At 44.7% G+C, this 25,467-nt stretch overlaps 1 protein-coding gene and 1 long non-coding RNA gene across 4 annotated transcripts in view; one reads left to right on the top strand and one right to left on the bottom strand.

The window, feature by feature from the left end:
* Positions 1–25,467, top strand: part of RARB (retinoic acid receptor beta) — a 694,360-nt gene that overhangs the window by 635,555 nt on the left and 33,338 nt on the right. The window lies entirely within an intron of this gene.
* LOC106781833 (uncharacterized) lies at positions 18,676–24,175 on the bottom strand. Its single transcript, XR_001378596.3, has 2 exons — positions 23,663–24,175; positions 18,676–19,131 (listed from the first exon to the last, which is right to left on the bottom strand). It is a non-coding gene; the product is annotated as an uncharacterized lncRNA (long non-coding RNA).

Genomic DNA, 25,467 nt, shown 5'->3' with positions numbered 1-25,467 from the left:
TAATTTCCTCAAAGGAAGTTAGGATAATGGCAAGGAGGAGACACTACTAAGAACTGTCCCCCAACTGCTTCGTGTCCACTCCAGGGTGCAATCAAGAGTCTGTTTCTACTGAACGACCGAGAAACACTGTTCAGTTCACTTCGGTCTTGATTCCTCTAAGAATGGCTCAAGACAGGTGAAATCTGGCCAAATTACAAAATTCGATGTAATGGAGCTTTGCAGCTATGTGTGCGGACACTTCTGAAAAGGTCATCATCCCTCTGCCCTCACCTGTGCCCATGGACAATAGGCGTTTCCCTGACTGTGTCTGTAAATAAGCTGCACTATATTTGTACCTGCCGTTTCTGGAGTGCTTCCTAAGGGCCCCACCGGGTACTCTCCATCCATTTTCTTGCATAATCCATGAGGTGTGTATTATTGTCCCTGTTTGCAGATGAGGATCGGAGGCAAGGAAAGCTAAGTGCTTTGCTCACATAGTCAGTGCTGGTGATAGGTCTGATTCCTGACCTGTGCTGTTAATCACTCATTAATTCAAGCTGATAACGTTTGTGTACACCAGTGGATCTCAACCACGGGTGACTTGGCCCCCAGCAATACTGGCAATGTTTGGAGACATTTTTGGTTATTACAACTAGGAGAGGTACTCCTGGCTTCTGGTGGGTAGAGGCCAGGGATATTGCTAAACATTCTACCATGTGCAGAACAGGCCTCTCAGCAAAGAATTATCTGACCCCAAATGGCAGTTATGCCGATGTTGAGAAACTCTGATGTGTACACACATGGACACATGGTGTGTGACCACGTAACGTGCCACTAGTGCTTTGGAGTCTGAATATGCACATGAATTGGCTCTTCGAAGATGAAGCTCAGTGTGAGTAGGAGTTGACTGCGACTATTAATTAACTATGAGTTGCCAAAAAGAAATCTTTCCCAAAGTCCTTCCATCTTCTGCTCTTCCTTGGCACACATCTTGCAAAGAGGACAAAAAGGCCAATGGGTCTGCTCAGGAAGTGAAACTGAGTAAAACCCTATGCTTCGGGATGAGCCCTCTGTGAGAGTCTCAATAACTCTGCATGGAGGGGCAGCCTGGCAAATCCACTCCCTCTGGGCAGTGGCTATTTGCAAAGCAAGGCTGAGGCTGGCCAAAGGGGTCACAGTTGTCCTGTAATCAGATTAGGTTGCTATATCTGACCATTGGCCATCTGTGGCCCAATGGGGAACTATTAAGCCAGCAGCGCGGACCTAAGTGAGATGGACGATAGCAATGTTCCTTGGAACGATGGATTAACCAGAGAGACCGTGTAATAGCCCTGCTAACGGGGGTTAGCAGATGGACCGTTCTACAGGAGTGCAGCTTGGCTGCTCCCCACAAAGGTGAGTGAGATTGGAAAAGCGAAAATAACCTCTGTCCAGAAAATGTATCCCATGATCTGTGAGGAGGGGCAAGAACCAAGCCTGTGGCAGACAGACCCAAGCTTGACAGCAGAAACTGCCTGTGATTTGGCCTTGTATTTCAAAAGGCTTTACAATCCTGGGACTCCCTGGAAGCTATTTTAAAGACATAATCAAAAATGTATGCAGTGATGACGTTCAAAGATGTTCACTACAGCATTATATATATTAGCATAAAACAGGTAATAACATAAAGGATTAACAAGAAAAGAATAGCTATATAAATTAATTCACACCTGTAGAGAGGAACATTGTGCTGCTGTTGAAAGCAATTTTTTCATGACATGGCGAAATATCCACAATGTTAAGTTTAAATGAAAAACAGGATGAGAAAATTTGGATATTCTGTGATCTATAATGAAAAAATATATGAATGCATAAAAAAGGGCAGAATAAAATAAATCAGTATTAACAGGGCTTCTTTCTGGGACATGGATTAATTATGATTTATATTTTCTTCTTTGCAAATTTTGTTGTTTTCCAAATCGTGTGCTCTGAGCCCATGTTCCTATTTTTAAAAAGTTCCTTTTTTTTTTCTTTCAATAGAAAATTGCTTTTCTCTGGCACTAATAAGGTTCTCATATTGTATGGAGACTCTAGGAAACTAGCTGCCCAAAGCCTAGTTTAGTAGCTGTCTTCACCAAAAACTAGTTGTTAACCTGGAAGATTAAGTTAATTCATCTCGTGCCTTATGTCGTACTTACACCGATGTTTAGTTGAATACCAAAGAACCCTCCTGCTCCTCCTCCTCCTCCTCTTCCTCCTCTTCCTCCTGCTCCTCCTCCTGCCCCTCCCCCTCCCCTTCTTGTAACTTGCATAACTGCCCATCTGGAATTTGGAAAAGAGATGAAGTTAGATGATTGGCATGATCATCCCCAAAGTGCAGATCCAGCACGTACACGTTGTGGGCAATATCTCCTAGGGGTTGCGACCTTCCCTGAGCATTTCCAGCTGCCCTTTTTTTGGCCTCTCTCTGCAATGTTTAGATTTTTGTCCTAGACTGAGGACAGCTTTCCAAGAAGCAGACTATGGCAGAACCTATAGTAGTTGTCATAGTTGTACTGAGTTCACCTGAGTTGTTGGTCTCAAGAAATAGGATATGCGTCTGGGGAATTTTGTTCCATTCTCTCTGCATTTTCCAGCTGGCGCACTTTGCACTCTCCTCTTAAGAAAGATGGCAGCGAGGGGCTCTCCTAAACCACAATGAAGTTTTCTTTTGTCTGCTTTGTACCCATCGCCTAGTGAAGGTGCCCCGAGTGGCTCAGGTGTCTCTCTGGCCCAGGCCTCTTCACCTGCAGTGGTTTGCCTTTGTGTCATCCTCTCCCAAGGCAGAAGCTGCACAAGAACCGGGATTAAGATTGGTTAACACGGTGTGACTTGGAGGGACCATTCTCCGCATGCTCTTCCCCCCCATTGCCTCCACAGCCCAGTGCACGCACCTGGTGTTGTTCTGAGTAGCTAGTGAAGATGGAGAACAGGCAGCTTTGGGATCAGGGCTCTCAAGATCAGACAGAATGTCTCTCTGCCACTTGCTCCTCTACTGCAGCTCCTGCATGGGTAGCTACAGGCCCACAGACAAAGAGCGGTCTCTCTCCTCCCTGCCCAGTGCTCAGCCCCCCTTCCAGAGCCTTTGTCAACAACAAAGATTTCTCAGGGCCCACGGTGCACTGGGCAAGTCTCTGGTGTTACCAATGAAGAATTCCTAAAATTCCTGCCCTCCTGGAGCTTACACATTCTAGTTGAGGAGAAAGATAATAAAGAAGACAAATAAAATAAGGAGATAAATAAAACAGGGAAGGACAGCGGGATTCTTCGATATAGGGGTTGCAGTGTTTGATGAAGTAATTAAGGAAGGCCTCATGAGAAGAGGATGTATGAGTAAAGACTTAAAGGGGGTGAGGGAGAGAGCCGTGGGGATATCTGGGAGGGGAGCACTCCAGGCAGAGAGAACAGCCAGTGCAAAGGTCCTGAGGTGGGAATGTTCCCTGGTATGTTTGAGGACCATCAAGGAAGTCGTTGTGTCAAGAGGGGAATAAACAAATGGGCATCAAACAGGAGACGGAATCAAAGAGGCCACAGGGGGCTTTGTACAGACTTCGGCTCTTACTCCAAGTTTGATGGGAAGCTGTCAGGTGTTTGGGGAAGAAGGGTGACATATTTGGGTTTTAATAGGATCGAGCTGGCTATTATATTGAGACTAGACTACAGGGGAGTTAAGAGCAGAAGCAGAGAGTGGTTGGGACGCCACAGAAGTTCACCAGGTGAGTGAAGGTTGTCTTCTGACCGGGTGGCTACCAGGGAGGTGGGGCGAGCGCTTCCAGTCATCTCAGGCCTCGCGGGATTTCCCTCGCCAATTCAGACCCAGTGGAGGAGGAGATCAAGATGTCAGCAGCTCGTTTCCAAGAGTCACCTTATCAACTGAAGAGCTCATCAGTGCTGCAGAAGAGCTACTTTCTTTTAAAACAAAAAAGGTGCATTTTTAAACATAATTGAAGCAACATAGGCTCAGTGCACATAATTTGGAAAATACTGAAATTTATAAAGAAGAAACTATAAATCATAATGAATCCCATGTCCCAGATATAAGCCCCATTAATATTTTGATTTATTTTATTCTGCTCTTTTTTCTGTGCACATATATTCCAATTTTTCTGAACTCATTTTTTAGTTAAATTTAACACTGTGAATATTCCCCCATGTTATTAGTCTTTGAAAGATTATTTTTTTAATCTTTTTTTTTTTTTGAGGAAGATTAGCCCTGCGCTAACTGCTGCCAATCCTCCTCTTTTTGCTGAGGAAGACTGGCCCTGAGCTAACATCCATGCCCATCTTCCTCTACTTTATATGTGGGATGCCTGCCACAGCATGGTGTGCCAAGCAGTGCCATGTCTGCACCCGGGATCCGAACCAGCGAACCCTGGGCCACTGAAGTAGAACATGGGAACCGAACTGCTGTGCCACCGGGCTGGCCCCCATTGAAAGATTATTTTTAATGGCAGCATAATGCTCCCTCCTATGATTATGAATTAATTTACACAGCCATTTGCTTATTGGGGGATGTGGCTTACATGTGCAGCCCTAATGGGCTCCCTAAACGCCCCCCCATCAGATAAGCTTATCCACCCTGTCACCAGCAGTGTTGATGCCTGAAGGCCTCCTCCCAGGGCACAGCCTACTCCCAGGAGCCTCCACATCCTGGGGCACAGGCCCGTGCACCCTTTCCTGGAGGCGGGCAGATGTGGAGAAGGCCCAGAAGGTCTTGAACACAGAACTCTAAGTGCCTTCCCTCAGACTCCTCAACACAAGTCCCTGTTCCTCCCTGGGGAAATGAGACAGACAGCTAGGGAGAAAGGTCAGGAGTGTCATCCTACTGAAAGACCGGCCCATGGAAACCCAAGGCTGGGGAAGCAGAGGGGCCATCCCACCAGTGAGGATTTAAGGGGAAGTGCATGTCAAGTTCTTGGTCATAGGAAATGCTCTATAAATTTCCTCTTCCCTCTTCTCCTACCATTGCCAAGAAAACACCAAAATTCCATAAAGTGAGTATTCACATGTGCCAATATGAGGGGCCAAGCTCTTATTACTCAAGGACAGTTCTTCCTATTTGTGCCAACCTGGTGACCCCCCTACAGAATGTAGGCTCAGCTCAGTAAATTTCCCTTGGATGTAATTTCATTAGCCGTCCTTCCTACCTTGTGCACATTGAATATACTCAAGAGAAAAAACTGCCCCAAGCTGGCCAGTCTCTTAAGTGACCTCAGTTGGAGTTCAGCAATTGTTTATTGATGAATGAATGGATGAAGAGATGGACAGATGGGTAGAAGGAAGGAAGGAAAGGAAGAAAGGATAGAGGGTAGACGATGGAAGGAGGGAAGGGTAAATTAAGACAGTTGTTGTAACATTTTTTTTCCTTTCCCTGAAGAGATGAGAGAGGCATAATGTTTTTACATAAGCCAGTGTCTTTTCCTCTTTTTTCTCAGGTGAAATAAAAACCCAATATGAAAATCCCTTACTTCTGTTGGAAGAAAGTAAAGAACCACATTATGATCCAAGTAGCATGTTTTATCTGTTTGAGCTCAGGAGAGGAACGTGGGGGTGATTTTCTAGCTTGAGCGATGTAAATCTGTGTCCCCACCCCACGAAATACATTATTATGGCTGTGATTCATTCGGCTTTTTTTTTTGAAGTGGACTATGGTTTGTGTGCAGTGGGTGAAGTAATTGAAGTGAGTAGTGCTTCTCCCTAAAGACAGAATCAATCACCGTTGTAGAAGATGGTGACATTTTAGAAAGAAACTCTCAGGAAAATGTCATGCTTAAAAAATTAGATTTAAACACACTGGCTCCAGATTGATTTTTATTACACTCAAATGGATACCCTGATTGATTATCAGTCTTACAAATGTTTAGCACATTTCTCACTTCTCTAATAATCAGAATAATCTAATTTTCAATGTCATTTAATGTGCTCTATTCAAGGTTATAATAGATCATGTTTCTAATAAAACACAGCAATTATGTAATGAATAATACAGGAGGACCTGCATTCAGATTCCCTTGATTTTAAGGCGATGCTAAGGGAAAGTCTTAGATGTGCCCATTGCTTTAAATGTGAGGTGCATTCTAAGTCTTTGACTGCATTATATAAGGTGTTTTTTTTTCTTGCTGGTAAATCTGAATGGAACTTTGCCAAACTTGACTTAAAAAAAATTTCTTGGGCGGAAACAGCAAGGATTGAATCCTTTTAATATATGTTATCGGTGCACCTGGAGAAAAGTGACAGGTTGCCAAGTTATTTATTGAGTTTCTGTAGTAATTGCTGCTTTCTCCCCATTTTTGATATACGTCCCCTGGAGAAATAACATATTTTAGTTCTAAATATTTTTCCAACGTCCATTGTAGCAGCAGCTGACGTTACGGATGTTTCAGAGTAAGCCACAGGCTATCTAATTTTGAGGAAGTTTGACTCTATATTTAGAGCCTAACACTTACCTGATTATGTTTACTTTGTGTGTGTGTGTGTGTTTTTAAGAGGCCTGACTCACTTTGTGAAGTAAGTTGTGCTTTTTATATGTGTGGCTTCTAACCAATTCCAGTCATGTCGAAATCTGGTTAGTAATTATGAATTCCTCCCTTACGGCTCGCCGCGTGGTTTGCTGACCTGGCGCGTCTGCAATGGTAGCTGACCTGGTGAGCCCACGAGCAGGAGCCGTGGGGGCCCTCCCCTTTTGTGCCGTGCCCTTTGGTGAGGGCATCAAGGCGCAGAAAGCAGAAGAAAGGAGGTCATAGAGCTCTCAGGCTCAGAACATTTAGAGACTAAAGAGAGGGGCCTTAGGCGGAAGGCTCACTCCTAAAATTGGTCCTAGCTGTGAACCTGATAGAATGAGGACTTCAGAACATCTGAAGGTTCTGGAAGATCTCAACAGAAGCAGCTGATGGGCCAGTACAAACAACATACCATTTGATAGAGATGAGTATCAAAGTCTGATTCAGATCCAGCCACATCAGTAGTGGAAGGACAGGCTGGGGGAGACCAGAGCTGGGGATCTGATGGCCACAGGCTTGCTGCGAACCCCTCAGGGTCGTCACATGTCTTCCCTCTAAGTTCCTTGGTTGATCAGATCATAAAAGACCATGATAACCCTCTGTCCTTGTGGCTGGTCAGAGTACGTCTTGGAACATTCTTGGTTTTTGTTCTGAGCACTTCACTTTAAGAGAGAAGTTATCTAGAACTGAACGTGATCCAAAGCAGGATGACCAGGATGGCATGAAATCATCAAGCTATCTATGAGTTATAATTGCACACAATGGGACTTCATAGGGTGGAGAAAACCAGATACTGGAGAAGATAATTGCTCTAAAGCAAAAAAGAAAGTCAAAGTTTGCTAACGTTTATGGAGTGCGGGATCTTTTCAACACCTCTATTAGGTTATTACCGTGCTTTAATGGTCATGGCAGCTGACACTGAGAGAGGCCAGGTGCACTGCCCAAATTTACACAGCTCCTGAGCCACAAACTCGAGATTTAAACCCAGCTCTTGCAATCCCCATAACTGAGAATCATACTTGTGATCGCTCGTGGTATGCCATAACTGAGACTCTCCATAGGCTGATTCTGGATGATCATTCTGGATGATCACTAGGGTTCCTTCCAACTGTAAAAGGTGATTGGTCTCCATCCAGAACACGTGTGCAAAATCATTTCCTGGTACTTGGAAACATTCTGAGCCTAAGGAGGGAAGTACTCTCATAGTACTCCAAATAGGATGAGGTTAGTCTGAGAACGTTTACTGCCTAAATAAATGTAGGTTGAGAGAGTGGAGGCCCCATTGCAGTGAAGGTACTTGGCAGTGAAGACTGTCTACACTGTTGAAAATGGCAGTTCTTGGGGCTGGTTTACCACCATGCAATTTCCTGGAGCCTCGAGGAAAGGGAATGTGTGTGTGTGCATGCACGCGTGTGTATGTTTGTGTGTGTCTATCTAAAGGGGTTGAGAAGGAGATGGCCTATAAAACTAATGAGGAAAAGCACCTTTGAAGCCTTTAGGGGTGGGCTGATAGCAAAGTACTTAGAATGGGAAGGAGAGGCTTTAAATGATGTCCTCGTGGTAAGGACCTAAGGTTATCTGAGCTGTGCATAGGATGTTATATGGGGCCCAGAAGAGAGAATGAGTGAGGACACATATGTGGAACCAGACAGCCTGTTTTAGCTCTAAAAATACTACTTTTGCTTTTATTTTTGTTGCATTATATTGTATTTTCCTACCTCTCACAGATGAGCTGGTGTCTGCGAAGCATCATTCAAAGAGAGAATGGACTTGGGCAGTAGCAGGCAGACCAAGTGGACCTTGGTAGATACACAGGATGAGGAAGAGAGAAGGATGGGTCTGCCTTTCTCACTGGGACTTGGGCTCCTGGATGGATTGTGGTTCTGGTTGCTCAGATGGCAGCACCAAAGGAGAAGGAGTCATTTGGGGCCGCTAAAGAGTCCCGTTTAGGAGAGGATCTGTGTGAGGGGCCCAGAGACATCTACTGGGAGGTCGGATACACACATCTGATGCTTAGGGGAAAGGTCTAGGCTAGAGATGAGGAGTCGAGGCTTCTGGATACATATGCTTGATAGTGGGGGGCTTGGGCATGGATCTCATGACACGTGAAGAGTGAGAAGAAGGCTAAGGATACTCCCAGAGGTAAGGAATCTTTTCTTTTTTATTGTATTGAGGTCACATTGGTTTATAACATTACATAAATTTCAGGCGTACGTCATTATATTTCGGCTTCTGTATGGACCGCATCGTGTTCACCACCAAAAGTCTAATTTCCATCCATCACCATAAATATGTGCCCCTTTACCCCTTTCCTCCTCCCCCCACCCCCTTCCCCTTCCCCTCTGGTAACCGCTAATCTGTTCTCTGTTTGTTTATCTTCCACATGTGAGTGAAATCATAGAGCACTTGTCTTTCTCCGTCTGACTTATTTCGCTTAGTGTAATACCCTCAAGGTCCATCCATGTTGTCACAAATGGCAGCATTTTGTCTTTTTTATGCCTGAGTAGTATTCCAGTGTGTGTGTGTGTACGTGTGTGTACCACATCTTCTTTATCTATTTATCCGTCAATGGGCACTTAGGTTGCTTACAAGTCTTGGCTACTGTGAATAATGCTGCAATGAGCATAGGGGTGCATATATCTTTTTGAATTAGTGTTTTCATGTTCTTTGGATAAATACTTGGAGGTGGAATAGCTGGGGCACGTGGTATTTCTATTTTTAGTTTTTTGAGAAATCTCCATACTGTTTTCCATGCTGGCTGCACCAGTTTGCATTCCCACCAGCAGTGTGTGAGGGTTTAGGAAATCCTTTAAGTGGGCTGCCAGGTGGGCCTTGTGGGGAGCCCAGGATGCAGGTGTCTCAAATTGAGTGTTTCTTAGCTTTCTCAATCAAGCCCTCAAGCTCCCTTTTATAAATCTAAGAGTCAGCAATAGTTCTCAGAGAGGGGAAACCCAGGCCACATCCACTAGCATTCCTCTTTTTGAAGTTAGTTAGCTCAAGGCACTTTTTAATAACCATATTTTATAATTCTTGCTATTTTTTAAAGTCTGGATGCATCCTAGGAAAGTCCCGTAACCCAGTGACTGACCTTTGCCTGTTTTTAAATAAATGTGGATATCAGTGAGAGCCCTGGGATAAGAAGGTGAAGCTGATAATCAGAGTAGACCATGGGCCCCTCTGCAGTTAAGGTGCCTGGGAGCAAAAACAGTCTACGTGATTGAAAATGGCAGTTCCTGGGGCTGACCAACCATTGTGCAATTTCCTGAATTCAGTCAAAAGATTATGGGGTAAGTGGGGGAACAGGCTGGGCAGGGGATCCGGTGGAATTAATGAGAAAAATATTATTTTAGAGTCCAGCATTCCTTTCTAGCTTAAGGTCTGGCCAACCTTAAATGTGTGCAAAGTTATGCCATATGTTTCTCAAGATAATGAAAATGGCAGAGGTAGGGGGATGGCCAGGGCTGAGGGTGGGAGGAGCTGCCAACTTTTGTTGCAAGTAACTTGGCTGTTAAATGGAAAAGACTTGGTAAAGAGGAGAGGGGGAGCATCCTCATTTCAGTTGTTGATTAGGGCAACTTGACCTCTCAGCTTATGTTCTGGATGTTTCTAGGACAGCTGGCTCTGCTTTGAGTACATCAAGGTCAAGTGGGCACCTCCACCATCTCTTTTAGTCTGGTTTCCCATCCTAGGTTTTTAGAAGATCAGTTCTCACCCTTGACCTCTCTCCCCACTTAAAATCTACATGAAAAAGATAAAATCTCACCCCTCTAAGATGAAGCAAGGTTGTGATAAAAAGCTATGAAAGAGAGAAGTTTGAAATATTTATGCATGAAAGCATTCAATGTAATCTGGAGGGAGAGGTGGGAGTGGAGATAAGATTGGCCATAAGTTGATCATTGACGCTGGGTGTTGAGCAAATGGGGCCTCATTATACCGTTTTCTCTGTTTTCGGTATGTTTGAAATTTTCCATAATAGATGTGTTTTATAAATACATATACCAGTTGCCAGGACTGGAAAAATTAATGACATACCCTTTAATGCATGATTTTGTGTTTTGAAGCCCTAAAATGAAAAACAGAAACCCTGCAAAGGAAGATGTGCAAAGTATAATTCACTTGGTGAATTTTATGAAATACATGAAAAGCTTAAATATGTTTAAATTTTAGTTCTGGGGAGATGATATTTTTCTGCCATCTTTTGCATTTTTTTTTCCGGAAAGACTTGGGTCAATAAAACAGAACTCTCTTGGTTGCTTTCTGTAGACTTTTCTGGCTATTTAGACTCTAACTGACATTTCACTGGATGAGCCTTGCTTGTGGGAGGGTGGCCTTTGCCACTGGCCCCCTGGTGCACTCTTCAACGTTGCCTGAGGAATGATGGTCAGGGCAGCGGATAACTTTTTTTTAGAGAATCCCCAGAATCTTTACATCTTTTCCCTTCATTGTGGTGTGAATTAGACTTAGCTATTTGTGAGCTTCCCTTTTTGACTAGGCCGCCTTCCGCAAGACAGCAGGTAATGCAATGACTTTGGAGAAACTACGAGCACTTACTAAGGAAGAATTCTAATTTTGGAAGGAGAACACATCTCCTCTGCCAAAAAGCATCTGAGGTGTTGCTTCATAAGCCTTTGGAACAAGGAGTACACTCCATTTGTAATACCTTATGTGTCGATGCTCCCTCGCGCTGACAGCGTCTGCCCTCAAAAGGCATTTGGCAGGCATATTTGTTGAATGCACTTGTAAGGACTGTCATCGGATGTTACTGTAATCAAGCAGGTTTGGAGGCCAAGTTTTATTACGGGGTCTTGTGAGAGTTGAAACATCCCTCACATCTCTAGAACACCTCTCAAATTCCATCACCTCAGGTCCCTAGTCTCTTTATGTTCCCAAGATATTGCTCATGCTTTCCTCTCAACCTAGAATGTTCTTTTGCTAGTTAACTGCTGCTCAGCTCAGATGTTTCATCTCCTGGGAAGACTTTCTCTGACCACCCTCGGCCTCTGGACGGAAACCCATGTCCCTTGTTTCTGTTCTGCTGTTCCCCTCTCGGGGTGTAATAACCCATTATCCTGTGTGTGGTTAGGAGTGGAGAGCCTGCGTCTACCTCTCGAGCAGGGGTCTGGAAACCCTGCAGCCATGGTTAGAGTAGAGGAAGGGGGATTTCCCTGAAGCAGGTGCTGTGTGGGCACGGGGCTTTGTTGCTGGGCAGAGAAAACACTTGACATCTACTATATTGCCTGATAACTGAAATAAACCAAAAAAAAAACATGGGAAAGAGTGGGTATTAAGTGTTTTCTTTTTTGTTAAATACACTTTTTTCCCTAACTTTATTGATTCTTAACAATCAAGGACATTTTTTAGAGGCAAACTACAGCCTGTGGACCAAATATGGCCTGCAGCTTGTTTTGGAACTAGAAAGTTCTGTTGGAACCCAGCCACACTCTTCGTTTCCATGTAGTCCTGCCTCCTTTTGCCCTATGATGGCACAGTAGTTGGACAGAGACTGTAAGGCCCACAAAGCCTGTTAGTATTTCCCACCTGGCATTTTATGGAAAAAGTTTGCCACCCCTGGCCTAGTCTAGGACTGCATGAGGAGCCACATCTGCCCCCTTCACCGGTAGCATCGCCAGCAGCTGTCACAGTGCCACGCACAGCATAGTGTAGGTTCCATATAAATATCTGAGTAAAATTATTGAATGAATGAATGAGCAAATTAACAAATAGCTACTCTAGCTTGTATCTTTAATTTCTGAGAAGCTCTTTTGCCCCAATACAGTCATGGGCCTCATAACACCGTTTCAGTCAACGATGGACTGCATATATGAAGGTGGTCCCATAAGATAGTACCATATGGCTGGGGTTTGTAGTGGGTTATACCCTTTAGGTTTGTGTAAGTACACTCTTGTGATGTTCGCACAACGACAAAATCACCTAATGACTAATTTCTCAGAACGTGTCCCTGTCCTCCATCATTAAGCAACTCATGACAGTATATGAAGTCCTTTTTGCTCCACAGTACTTGCTCCTTCACCTGTCTTCTCAAACACCTCCTCATCAGAGAGTCCTTTCCTGCCCATACTTCATAGCACAATATCCCCTGTCCATCTGTCTTCCCCGGCATGATTTTTCTTCATAGTACTTATCATTATCTGACACTATATTGCATATGTATTTGTTATTGCCTGCCTTCCCCAAGGAAAAAATAAACTCCAAGAAGCCAGGAACATTGCTTAATCACTGTTACATCCCCAGCACCTAGAACAGTGCCTGGAACATAATGGGCTCCTAGTAAATATTTTTTAATTAATGATAACATTTAGAATTGATTGTATGCAGCCCAGGACTTCCTTGGCTGTCATCCCGTTGTTTCTTGGACGTGAGCTGTCTTCCCACTAGATCCCAAACTCTGTCTGGACTGACTTTACACGCCCAAGAAACAGATTGGTAATAAATAGGTGGCCCCTGGGAGGTTAGAATTCTCCACCGCTTTCTGTTCCAGGCACTGCTTTTCCTCTCTGCCCTGAGTCCTGAAGGCTGTCTCTGCCTTAGAAGGCATTAGCAGATGTCTTTTTGATTAAAAGGAAATAAAAGCACGTTCTGGGTGTGGGTGTGGGTGTCAGAGGAAGGGAAAAGGAAGGGCAGAGGGAAGTGAATTGTGCAGGTCTGGCAGGAACGTTGTGTGTTATTTCTTGGGCTTCTTGCTTCTTTTTGACCCCTCAGCTGAAGCATTCCCGGGAATAGCAACTCGGTTCTCTGTTCGTGTCAAGCATCCAAGTATGTGGCTGGGAGCTATGCAGAGAATGGTAAAGATGGCTTTATTTCTTTTCCAAATGACTCTCAGGAGAAATAAATACCTGAGAATTAAAGTCTTGTAGGCCAGAAAGTGGATTTTTGTGAACTAAATAGGATTTTAGCAATCCTTCACAGACGAGGGCAATTTGGGATGATCTATTTATATTGAGAAACTGATAAGTTCACTCAGGGGAAGCTAAGTTGGCTACAATTCTAGCCAACACTTCACATGCTGAGACCGACTTGGGGGCTGTGCCTTATTTCTGCTGTTTCATTTTTAACATTTTCTTTGAGTCACACTTGTGGCCTGAAAGTGACCCCTCAATGGTATTCAGGGTAGCCAAGGCCAAGTAGAAAAATTCCTTAATTATAGTTCTCGTTACATTTTTGTTATTAACACTAATCTTTTTTTAAAAGCAAATTGTTTTAAGAATTATCTTATGAGCCTTATACAGTTTGGAGTTAGAACTGGGTTCAAATTCTGGCCTTGCCGATGACTGGCTATGTGACATGTAAGGTCCCTTAGCCTCAGTTTCCTCATGTGCAATATGAGGAGTAATGGTACCATTTCCACTTAGGGTTGCTGTGAGAATGAAGTGAGGTAATACGTGCTGAGCACTTAGCCCAGCCCAGAGAAGCAGCCCTCCCTCCCATGAAGGGATGGGGTTGGCAATGGCTATGCTATTTCCTTTTAAAACAGCTGAGGGACCTGTAAGAAAAAGTCGGGTCATACATTGCAGCCCTGATTTGAGAAGCTGGTCTCGGACAGGGGAATATTTTGAGTTTGAATTTCCATGATGGGTTGGAATTTCTCCGATCTTTACATTTCAAAGCCAAGGGCAAGGGGCAGTCCATATTTTCTCATAGACAATTTCGGATATCCAAGGTGGGCCAATAGTGGTATGGCTCCATCCTGTGAATTTGCATAAGGCATTTTCTTACAACGGCACTGTGTGTTTGCGGGTCTTTAGGGTACACTTGAAAGAAGTTTCCCTCCTGTGTGCTTTGCTTCCACGTGGTATTGTGCGCCCCCTCCCAACTATTTCCATGAAAGTGGGGACCTTCACATTGGTTTCCTGCTGCACCCCCAGTGCTAGATCCGTGCCTGATACCGAGAGCCGATAGGTACAGCTCAGTCACTGTCAGTAGAATGAATAAATAAGTAGATCGAGTTTCAAATTGCTGAGTCTGTTTCACATTAAGTCGATTCCTAGAAGTCAAGAGCTGGGAGAAACAAAACCCATGGGGGCTAAGGGCTTGGCCATCACTTTCCATGGCTACCATTCCCATCATAATGGACTTTCTCCGAGGCTCTGTCTCCAGCCAGTCGCTTCTCCTGAGCCTGAGACCTAGATAGCTGACTGCCTACCGCACACACTGGATAACTCTACTTGGTGGCACACCAGCACCTGGAATTCCATACATCCTGCTTCTCCTTCTTTGTTCCCTCACCATTGTCCAAGCTGGAAGCCAGCTTGTCACCTTTGACCCTTCCCACTGCCTGGCACCCACATCCCTCCCATGGCCCTGCCTCACGCTCCCTCCCTAGTTCAGACATCCCTCTTCTCTCACTTGGAACTTGTAGCAAGCACCTCAGTGATCTCTCTACCTCCAATCATTTCTTCACCATCAACAGAAACGACCCTTCTAAAAGGCAACTCTGATAATATCACTACTACTGCCACCGCAGATGGACCTGAAACCCAAATCTTCTTGGCAAGTTTCGCAAGATCACAAGAGCTGTGGTCCAGCCTCGACTCTGAACCGTGAGCCCCAGCCCTATTCCTTGCAAAGCTTCAAAGCTGCTCTTGCTCCGCTCCAGGCCTTCAGACTCGCTCAGTCTTCTGCCCAAAAAGCCCTCCCATCTTCCAGCCTTTGGAGAGCTGAAGCCTCCTCTTGCTTTGGATCTCTGCGTAGACAGATCTTAAGTGACTGCATCTTCCAAGATCTCCCTGCTCCATGTGACCTTCCAGTGAGCCTCTTCAAATGAATGGTTTCACATTCTCTGGGAAATTCATACAGCCTTTTGTGTTTGTAAACATGGCTGGTTTCACTGGCCTCTCTTACAGGTTTGATTATAGAAAAACAAGTTTTCAAGTGCCTGAACTCCAGTTTGTTTCCTAGGTTGATTTTTGAAGGGCTTTCTCTGGCTTCCTCTTAACCCTCCCCAACCCCCAGTCTGGCTTCTATCCTCGTTGCTCTGCTGTAAATGTTCTCTAGAAAGTCACCACTTTCTCCATTGCCAAAACCAATGAACTTTGCTCCCTTTTTATTCTTTCTGACTGTACATTGGACACTTGGCCAGGCCGCTGCTTTTTCCAATTCTTTTCTCCATCGGTTTCTGTGGTCTTTTATGATTTCAATTCTCCTTCCCACTATTCATCTGCTTCCGTCACTGTGTCCTCTTCCCTTTCCCACCAACCACTGGCAACTCCCAAGGATCAGTTCCTGATCCTCTTTTTTTCTCTCCTCTCTCTCACCTTAGATTGTTCATCCCCTCTCTTGACTTCAACAGTCATCTCTAAGGTTTTGCCTCCTAAATAATCTAACTTCATGTCTGTTCTCTCACCAAATCCACAATGTTGTATCTCTAACAACCTCTGGAATTTCCACATGGATTTCCGACTCACCTCCCCTCAAGCCGCACTCACCATTTTCCTACCAAAAACTGAATTCCCTATCCCCCACTACCTTTCCCAATTTTCTTCTCTGTTGCAATACCATCAATATCTGAGTACCAGGGTTAAAATCTTATTGTACCTCCAAGTTGTCGTCTTCATCCCCATATTCAACACATTACCTGGTTGGGTAGATTTTTCATTGTAGTGCCTCCCTATACATCCCTCTTTCTTTCTCTCGTTATACCAATCTAATCTTTTCTCCCCACCAATCTCTAGTCTCTACTTTTTCCTCTAATCACACCAGCCACCCTATAAACATGATGCAATTATTATTGAAAGCATTTCCTCATATCCCCCACATCCAGAATGTTCTTCCCACCCCTTTCTGCCTCCCCGATTAGATCCGTCCTTTAAAGGTCATCCTACAACTAACTTCCCTCCTGTAGCTATCTATGTTGTTTCCAACCCTTAGGCCTTTTCACACATTGTTCTTGAGGAGTAGGAAACATTCTGGATGTTTCCTACTCCTCAAGCCCTATTCATTTATCCCTTATGGAAAAAGACATGTACTATGCACTGGGGGTACCTGAATGAATAAGACCTAGCACACTGCTGTAGAGCACTCAGCTAAAGATTCCTCTCCTCTGTGATATTCTCATGACTCCCATAGACTGAACTATCAGCTCCCTCATCTGTGGGTCTAAGTACCATCTCACAACCTACTTCTTTGATTTTGTATTCCTATTGCTTAGATCAGCGAATAAATATCTCCCTTTTGGCATCTAGCTCATTACATGATAGTTATCTGTTTAGGTGACTGTATCTTTTACTAGAATGTGAATCTCTTGAAATGATACCCTCTCACTCTTGTTTCTTTAACATCCATCACAGTGCCAGGCACAGTGTAAGTACTCAATAACTATTTGAACAGATGGAGAAATAAGTAAATGGATGAATGGATAGATGGTTGGGTGGATGAATGGATGGATGGACAGGTAGATGGAAAGGTAAATAGATGGAAGGGTGGATAAAGATAAACAGATGGACAAATGGATGGATGTGTAGACAGATCAATGGAGGAAAAAATGAGATGGATGGATGGATGGATAAACAGCTGAATGAATGGACAAATGAATAGATTAAAGGATGGACAGATGGATGGATGGATGGATGAAAAAAAACCCTGCAGTTAAGAGAGACTTCAGTGGTTATCTTCTGAACCATTGTAAGAATTCCTTTTAAAAGAACTTTGAGAGCTCAGCCATCCTTCAAAAACACCAGCAGTAAATTTAAATTTATCCGTAATTATTGGGAAAGGAGGTTATGCTTAATTGACTAGTCATATTGAATAGTGGACTAGCGTATATCTCATACATGGATTGTCAATTCTCTAAAAATTAAAATTAATAGAATGCATTTAGAACAAAAGCTCTACTGAGCAATATATTTACTTGGTGATTCTGAAAACCCTTAGAAACCTTAGTGCTTCAAAGACCCCAATGAGAATCACTTAGGGGTATACAGGCTGGCGTAAATCATTTAAATGCCTGAGAGTGAGAGTTTTTCATTTAAACTATGTAATATAGATACCCACACATTCACGTCAGCCATTTCTCTGATGATTTGGGTTTCCAAAATTGATTTGACAATATGCAGGAGCTTCTCTACAGTAATATCCTAAATAGAGTATTTGGCAAACATCGGGCAAACTTGCAGACCATTTGTCTATCTCCCTCGGACACCTCATTGACACATGGATGGCTCAGGCAGAGATTCATCAAGTGTGTCAAGCAATATCTGAAAAAGTTGGATCCCAAGGAGGTGAACATGGTCACATCTGTCTACTAAGCCAAGTTCATCTGGAAAGTCCTGCCATAAGAGATGAACCCGTTGAAAGTTTAAAAACTGTCCAGTTTACCTATGTTCCATCTTCCCCTTAATCTCCAGTTATATGGCCCCAGGCTGGAGCACTGATCTTGCTTGGATAAAAATTATTTCCTCCCTTTCTTATTTTTCCCTCGCTCCGTCTCTCCCTTCCTCCTTTCCTTCCTTCCTTCCTTCCATACTTTATTTCTTTCTACTTTCCTTTCCCCACCGCTGCCTTAGCATTTCACATTTCTAAGCATTCCCTGCATATTAAACCTTTATAGACTATATTATATATCATGTGCATTTCATTTATTGAGGAAGAATCCGTGCTTTATGTGACTCAGTATCTTCAGTAGCTACAGGATTCAATAAATGTTTGGTGAATAAGAAATTGGTGTAGGGCTCACTATATTAATATATATTACATTGTGTTGCAATTATTTACATATCTAAATATATATAATAATCCTGTGTGTGATGGAAAGAAATTAATGCCCCCATTTTTCAGATGAGCAAACTGAGGCTCAGAGGCATTATGAGACTATCCTGAGTTTTCACGGTTAGTATATGATGGACTAAAATGCAAGCCTTAGGAATTTTACCCGTGTCCATCCTACTTGTCCACTGTACCTTTCATGTTATTTAAGACCCATGAGGAATAATTCCATCACTTCTGTGTGTTGTAACAGATGTGGGCAGGATCTTTAACTTTGAGTTGAAGGAATGACAAATTGTTTTCATTCTTCCCTTTGCTGAATAAAGGCAACTGTCGATTCGTGTAAACTGTGGGGTAAAAGAGCATGTGGGCATGTGCTACTGTTGTGTAAACCCACTCTCTACACAGACAGTAAGTGTCAGTTAGCTATTGATGTATAACAAACTGCCCCAAAGCTCAGTGGCTTGAAACAATAGGCATTTATTATCGCTCACAAAATCATGGATCAGCAGGGTGGTACCTCTGGGTTCACTGGGCTCTCTCATGAGCCTGTGGGCAGCTGCGGATTGGGTAGGCAACTCTGCTGATTTTGCCTGAGCACTCTCCCACATTCGGCACCAGGCTGGCTCTAGGTTGCTCTAGGATGGTCTTGGCTGAGCTCAGTGGACTCTCCTCCATATGCTCTCTCGTTCTCCAGCAGGCTGGCCAGGCTTGTTCACACACAGTGGTAAGATTCCAAGAGGGCCAAGCAGAAGCGTGTAAGGTCTCTGGATGGCTAGACTGGGAAATGGGGCACCATTGCTACCACTGTGTTCTATCAGTTAAAGGGAGTCACAGGTCCACCCAGACACAGGGCTGTGGAATAGTCTCCACCTCTTGATGGGAGAGCTGCAATGTCACAATGCAAAGAGCGTGCCTGTAGGAAGACAAGGAGGATTAGGGCCATCTTTGCACTCGAGCCCCGACACGAGCACAGCCCCCATTTCCTGGTGCTCCCCTCCTGTTGCTCCAGTTCTGCAGGGTTTGTCAAGGGGTCGGACTTCCCACGGGGAATCGCTGAGGCTGCCTCTCCGAACTTTTCCCGAGCAAAGTAAAGTACCTCATTTCTATTTTAAAAAGCATTTTAAGAGGGAAAATATAAGAATGTCAAGGAGAACTGCAATTCATTTTCTGAAAATTAATTGGGTTTAGAGGACAGTAGGAGTGAAAAATTTGGCCATTAGATTTCATCAAGACAGAGATTATTGTTTAATATTTGAAAGCCCTTAACTTGCCGTGAAGAATATATGTGACACAGAGCAGGATACAGGTTTATCTGGAACAGTCTGCTGCTGGGAAATTTATTTTCGTCATCCCCCACTCCCCCAATGAGATACTGCTTTGAAAGGCGGTCCATGTCTGCTCCAGGAAAGAAGTATAAAGGGATGGACCTGTATCTGTGCTCAGTTATTTCACCCTAGATGTATGGATCCTTATTTTAAGACTGTTGCTTCCTGAATCTGAGACTGGCTGTGTTTTTACAAAGTTAAAAAGACCCACTAGACAGTCTTTCAGATACACGAGGGCAGGCTGAGCTTCTGCAGAACGACCTTCAGCTTGATCTTAACAAACAATTTCCTGCCCTTGAAAGTGACTTATGGAAGTGGATACTGAACTCTCCTTTTCTAAACTGGAGGTTTTAAAAATAAGGTGAACTGATCATCCAATAGGTATGTGAGTTTGCTCCTGATTAAAAAGCAGAGGGCCAGCCTCAGTGGCTTAAATTTCCATTTTTTAGGGTTCAGTTTTATACCGTCAGTAAAGACCTTCATGTCAGCCCCATCCTGTCCTATAGCTCTGCCACAAACACAAAGCCAAGGACACATCGCCTCCTGTGGACAGGTGTTGGGAAAGCCATCGTTGATAGTAGCCCATTGCTGCCAGAGGGGATGTGCAGAGAAGTACTGCTGATTATGAAGATGGCGACTCACAGTTTCTCCATTACTCATTTTCAGGCTCCTGCTTTTATACGTCAGGCAGAACTATTTTATTTTCCTTCATCTCTGGAGTTGAACTTAGGATATTTCCTATAGTTCATACAAGACTCTTGTCCAAAGAAAAGGATTTGTCCCTTATAACAGAGCCTCCAAACTCCAAATCTCTTACCTTGCAAGGATGGCCACCACACCAGGCCTGCCCCGAAAGAAACAGCCCCAGCAGGGGTGCCCACACCAGCCCAGATGGGGGAGGAAAATAGTCTTTGGAATTGTAAGACAAAGGGAACACTGTCTACTCAAGGAAAGGTAAAATCTCCATCTCTAAAAGCAACCAGTGAAAGGAAGATGTGTTTAAAATTGTTTTGAAAATTTTGTTTGTATAATATACCACTTTAATTGGAAAGAAGTATTTGGCATTTGTACATTCTGATATTTCAGGGATTTTCTATAAGTGCTTTGAATAACTTTAAGAAGCTGAGCTAGGCTGGCAGATCCTTGTTAAACTCTTAGAATGCTATGTCCAGACGCTTTCCCCCAAGACTTGCATATTTAATAGTCTGTAAAAATTCTAAGTATGCTCCCTGCTTGGTCGCGGCACTATGAACACTGGGCCGTCCCTCACACTTTGCACTTGTGTCGGGCATCATGTCATCTTTCGAAGTCCTTGCGCACTGGCTGCCACATTGTGGGTTTGGAGTGGTCCTCTGAGGATGCTATTTTGACTTCTGTCTCATGAACTCTGAAATCAAGGTCCAATCATGGGCCTGGATTCATTCAACAGACACTCATGGGTGCCCTGCCCTCAGCCTGGTTCCAAAGGCAGTGTCTCATTAGTGGCAGGGGACCCTTAGCTGTAGCCTTGTTCCCTAACCTCCTTTCACTGTGTATTTGTTCAAATTTCTAGCATTTACATGGCAATGCTGTATTAGGAGAAAGACACAGTTTCCACCTTCAAGGAGACTCTAATCTGGAAGGAGCACTCACTCACCCCAACTCTACCCAGCTTTACGGTGGGACCTGCTGCGTTAAATGTTTGAGCACCAATGCCCAAATCCTGAAATTATTGGAAAAGTATGTTTCTGTTAGTCACATCCACCTGCCTTCAATCCACCACCTACCGTGGGTAGTTCTTTTACATAATTAGTTCAGAAAATGATTTTTAAACTAAGATTAAATTATATTTTTGTATTTTTTAAGTGTATCAGTATGTTATAGACCCTCTCTTGCTCAAGGCAATCAGATAGATCTAGTCCCCACCTGTGGCCCTCTATTCTTACAGTTAGCAAGGAGTCAAGATGAGCAAATTCCAGGCTTTAATATTCAAGCAAGAAGAAATAGACCGTTATGGGGCCTGGCTGGTGGCATAGTGATTAAGTTTGCACGTTCTGCTTTGGCCACCCAGGGTTCGCAGGTTCAGATCCTGGCCACGGACCTACACACCGCTCATCAAGATATGCTGTGGTGGCATCCCACATACAAAATAGAGGAAGGTTAGGACAGACGTTAGCTCAGGGCCAAACTTCCTCACCAAATAAATAAATAAAAATTAATAAACCATTATGCTTCCTTTCACTAAACTGAAACACTGTCAATTATATGTTCCTTTTTCTCGACATGAAAGAATTTTTAGGGAAGCGTTGTTTTCATCTCTTCCTGAATCCAAGTGAAATCCACATCTTTTGCATATTTCCTGCATTAGACTTTTATTGTGTGCATGGAAATCAATATAGCAGATACATGCACAAGTGCACACATTAAAATGAACATGACTTCATTTATTTCCATGATTAGACATTCAAATCAAAGTGCTGGGGTGTCTGTTTTCATATTCATAGGTCGAGATCCGTACATCAGAGGTATTTGTATAACTGACACTTTTATTACATTCATTTCATTTGCAATATGATAGTGGATCATAAATATGTTACTTTTATGTCACCAAATCTGATTTGTGGCACTTAGCCCTCACAAGGAGAATACTTGATATTTTATGGGGCACCTTTCATCCAAGAAGCGCTTTGCAGACATCAGGCTGGGTTCTACCAGGTGTGTAAATCACGCTCATGACCACTTGGATGCCCCACCTGCTTTATCCACCTCCTGGCTCCTACTGGAGGGGTGCACAGCGGTTAGTGAGTCTCCTGCAGGCCCTGAGGTGTGATGAGACCTTTAAATTTTGGAAGAAAGAGGCTCCTGCCACACAGAAGCCCTTAGAGCTCACAGAACTCCACATTTCCGTGTTCAGCTGGTCCTTCGTGAAACGAGTTTGAACCCCTACTCTAGGCTGATGCTGTATTAAGCCCTGGAGACACAGGGACAAGTAAAACATGGCCCTTGCCTTCCAGATATTCACAAACTAGGAGGGAGGGCCATGTGCAACAGTAATTGTCCCCCACCCCATGATGGGGCTCTGATGCAGAGCTGACAATATGTGCCCCACCCCCTGTCACCCATGCCCTCCCAGGCCTACACTGTGCCCGAAAGCGCTTTGTCAAGCCCCCAGGTCTGTAACAGGTATATTGGTGCCCAGGCAAGCCAGTGACAATTGGACTGAAAGAAGAGACCAACCATCAAACATCACAGTCAGTCAGAGAAGAGAATCATGGGTGCCCCACCCACCATCCCATCCCTCCCACCCCCCCCACCCCTGCCCTCAACTCACCTTCTCCTTTCCCCAGCATCAGCTTCCCAATCCTGGACCAGCCCTCCTCCCCCTGCACACACCAGTTATACATACCCGGAGCTCCTGTAGTATCCTTCATAGCACTTACCACATCGGAGAATCATTAACATGTGTGACAGAAACAGCAGAGCACAGTGGTTAAGAGGGAGGGCCCTGGAGCCAGGTTTTCTGAGTTCAACTCCCCCCTACATCACTTACAGCATGCATGGCCTTGGGCAGGTTACTTTTCTGTACCTCAATTTTCTCATCTGCAAAATGGGCATAATCGTGATACTTCCCTATCACGTTGTCGTGAAGACTGAATGACCTGATATGAATAGAGGGCTTCACTGAGTGCCCCATAGCTACTGTGGTGGTTGTCATTGACATTTTCAGTATTATAATAACACTCCAGTATGAGTCACATACATATAATAATAGTGATGCCAGTATTATTATTATTACCGTCACTGTTATTATATAATTTATGTCTCTCTCTACCATAAGTGAGCTCCGTGGCAGCAAGACCCATCTGTGTGGCTCACCATTTCATCCCCACAGCAGATGGCACATAGTAGATGAGCAAAAAATATTTATTGAAGAATGAATGGGCAGACAACGAAGGAACAAGTGAGTCCACCCACCTATTTGGTGCCAGTGCCAGACGGCTTCTTCAAAAGCATCATTGCCACTTGTGGCCACTGACCCTGCAATCGTGTCTCCAAGGCCTCGGTGTTCAGGTCTGCCCATTTCCACATGGAAAAGCCTTAAATTCCTCTTCCTGTGTGACTAGCCTACAACAGACTCACCTTTTCCCAACTAGCCCACCATCCACACGTCTCCAGGAGGGTGCTGCTCTGTCCGAGGTGAGATGCTCTGAGGGGCGCCGACTCCTCTGGCCTGATACGCGGTGGAGCTGGTGTTTGTACCGGATCCCCTGGCCCCACTGCAACACCTGTGTCACCCCCTGCTCTGCTTTGGTGCCCTACAGGGGGGCGAGCTCCTGCTCCGCCCCAGCAGCTACTGACCATGAGTTCCCCGGGAGCTGGACAGAGCCACCTTCCCAAGGCCTGCGTGGTGTCCCAGGCACTGCGTCATCTCCTTGATTCTGGCGGTTCTTGGAAGCCGTGCCCACGCCTGGCCCAGATACCGTGCCTGCATTCCACAGCAGTTTAAAACCGTTGAGTAGAGCCAGTGCTGAAGCCACATGTGCAGAAGATTTGTCTATCAACTTATGAACCTTTACATAATTGGGGCGTTATCACCAGAGGGTGATTGCATTTTGCAGTTGCTGGGGGGTTTCTGATAGTGCCGGGAGTCCTGTAGTCACAGAGATTGGGGGGAGGGGCTTTGCTTTGGGAGGGCAGGAGCAGGCTGGAAGGGAGCATGAGGTTGCACACTAGTCCCCTGGCAACTGGTCACTTGCTAAGAGTGCTCCAAGTGTGGGCCCCAAAGCACAGAAGATGGAGCTCTGGCTTTGTCAGTGTCATTTCGCAAACGGTGGGTGCTGTCACTGCACAATCCACTGAGCGCCCCCAACGTGGTGTCCTGCTGCAGCTCCCCAGGGTCCCTTCCCACCTGACCTCACCTCCCACTTTCCGGGTTCATGTAGATGCTTAGTGGTGGCAGCTCTTAGGGCGTCCCTCCTGCCCCGCTGCCCCCCCGCCATAACTGCCTAGAGCTGTGTTCACTCATCTGAGTTTTCCAGGTAATTTCCAGGGGTCTGGGTGGGTGGGGGACAAGGAAGCAGAGTGCTTAGGACTACAGATACGGGTCTCACAGACCTGCCTGGGGATGGGATGATGGATAATTTCTTGTGTGTGTGTTTCCTCTCTGCTTTTCTGTATATTCCACTGAAATCCTGACTCGACTCCTTTCAAACAAGGTGACTTTGGGCCTCAAGTTCCTAGGGTGTAGAAGTGGAACAGAATCCCCACCTCACTGGTTCACTGTGGGATTTAGGGAGCGACACTTCTTAAATTGCTGCAGGCTGTGGCTGGCCCTTGCTGGGCAATCAATAAGTGGTACGGCTGTTACTGCTCTGTTAGTGCTCGTGGGTGCCATCTTGGCGTCTGACTCGAGTCAAAGCAGCTTGCAGTGTTCACTGACGCTGGCCTCCCTCAGGGCTCTGGGTTTTTGTTGTTGTTCTTACTGTTTTAAGATATAATTCACGTAGCATAATGTTCGTTATTTAAATGTGTACAGTTCGGTAGTTTGTAGTATATTCATAAGGCTGTACAACCATTACCATTGTCTAATTCCGGGGCGTTCTCACCTCCCCAGAAGGAAACCCCGTGCCCATGAGCAGTCACTTCCTGTCCGCACCCACTGCAGTCCTTGGCACCCCTCATCTGCTTTCTGTCTATGAATTTGCTTATTCTGAACATCTCAGATCAATAGAATCGTCCATGCTGTGGCCTTTTGTGACTGGCTTCTGTCACTGAGAGTAAGGTTTTCAGGGTTTCTCCATGTTGTCACATGGGTCAGTACTTCATTCCTTTTTATGGCCGACAGTACTCCATTTATGGCTCTACCACATTTTGCTTGTCTGTTTGCGAGCTGATGGACATTGAGCCGTTTCCACGTTTGGGTGATTGTACGAACCAGTGGTAGA

This window comes from Equus caballus, chromosome 16 (assembly GCF_041296265.1).
Source record: "Equus caballus isolate H_3958 breed thoroughbred chromosome 16, TB-T2T, whole genome shotgun sequence".
NCBI classification, from domain to species: domain Eukaryota; kingdom Metazoa; phylum Chordata; class Mammalia; order Perissodactyla; family Equidae; genus Equus; species Equus caballus.
Note: the sequence above shows the minus strand (reverse complement) of the source record. Positions and strands in the feature narration are given on the sequence as shown.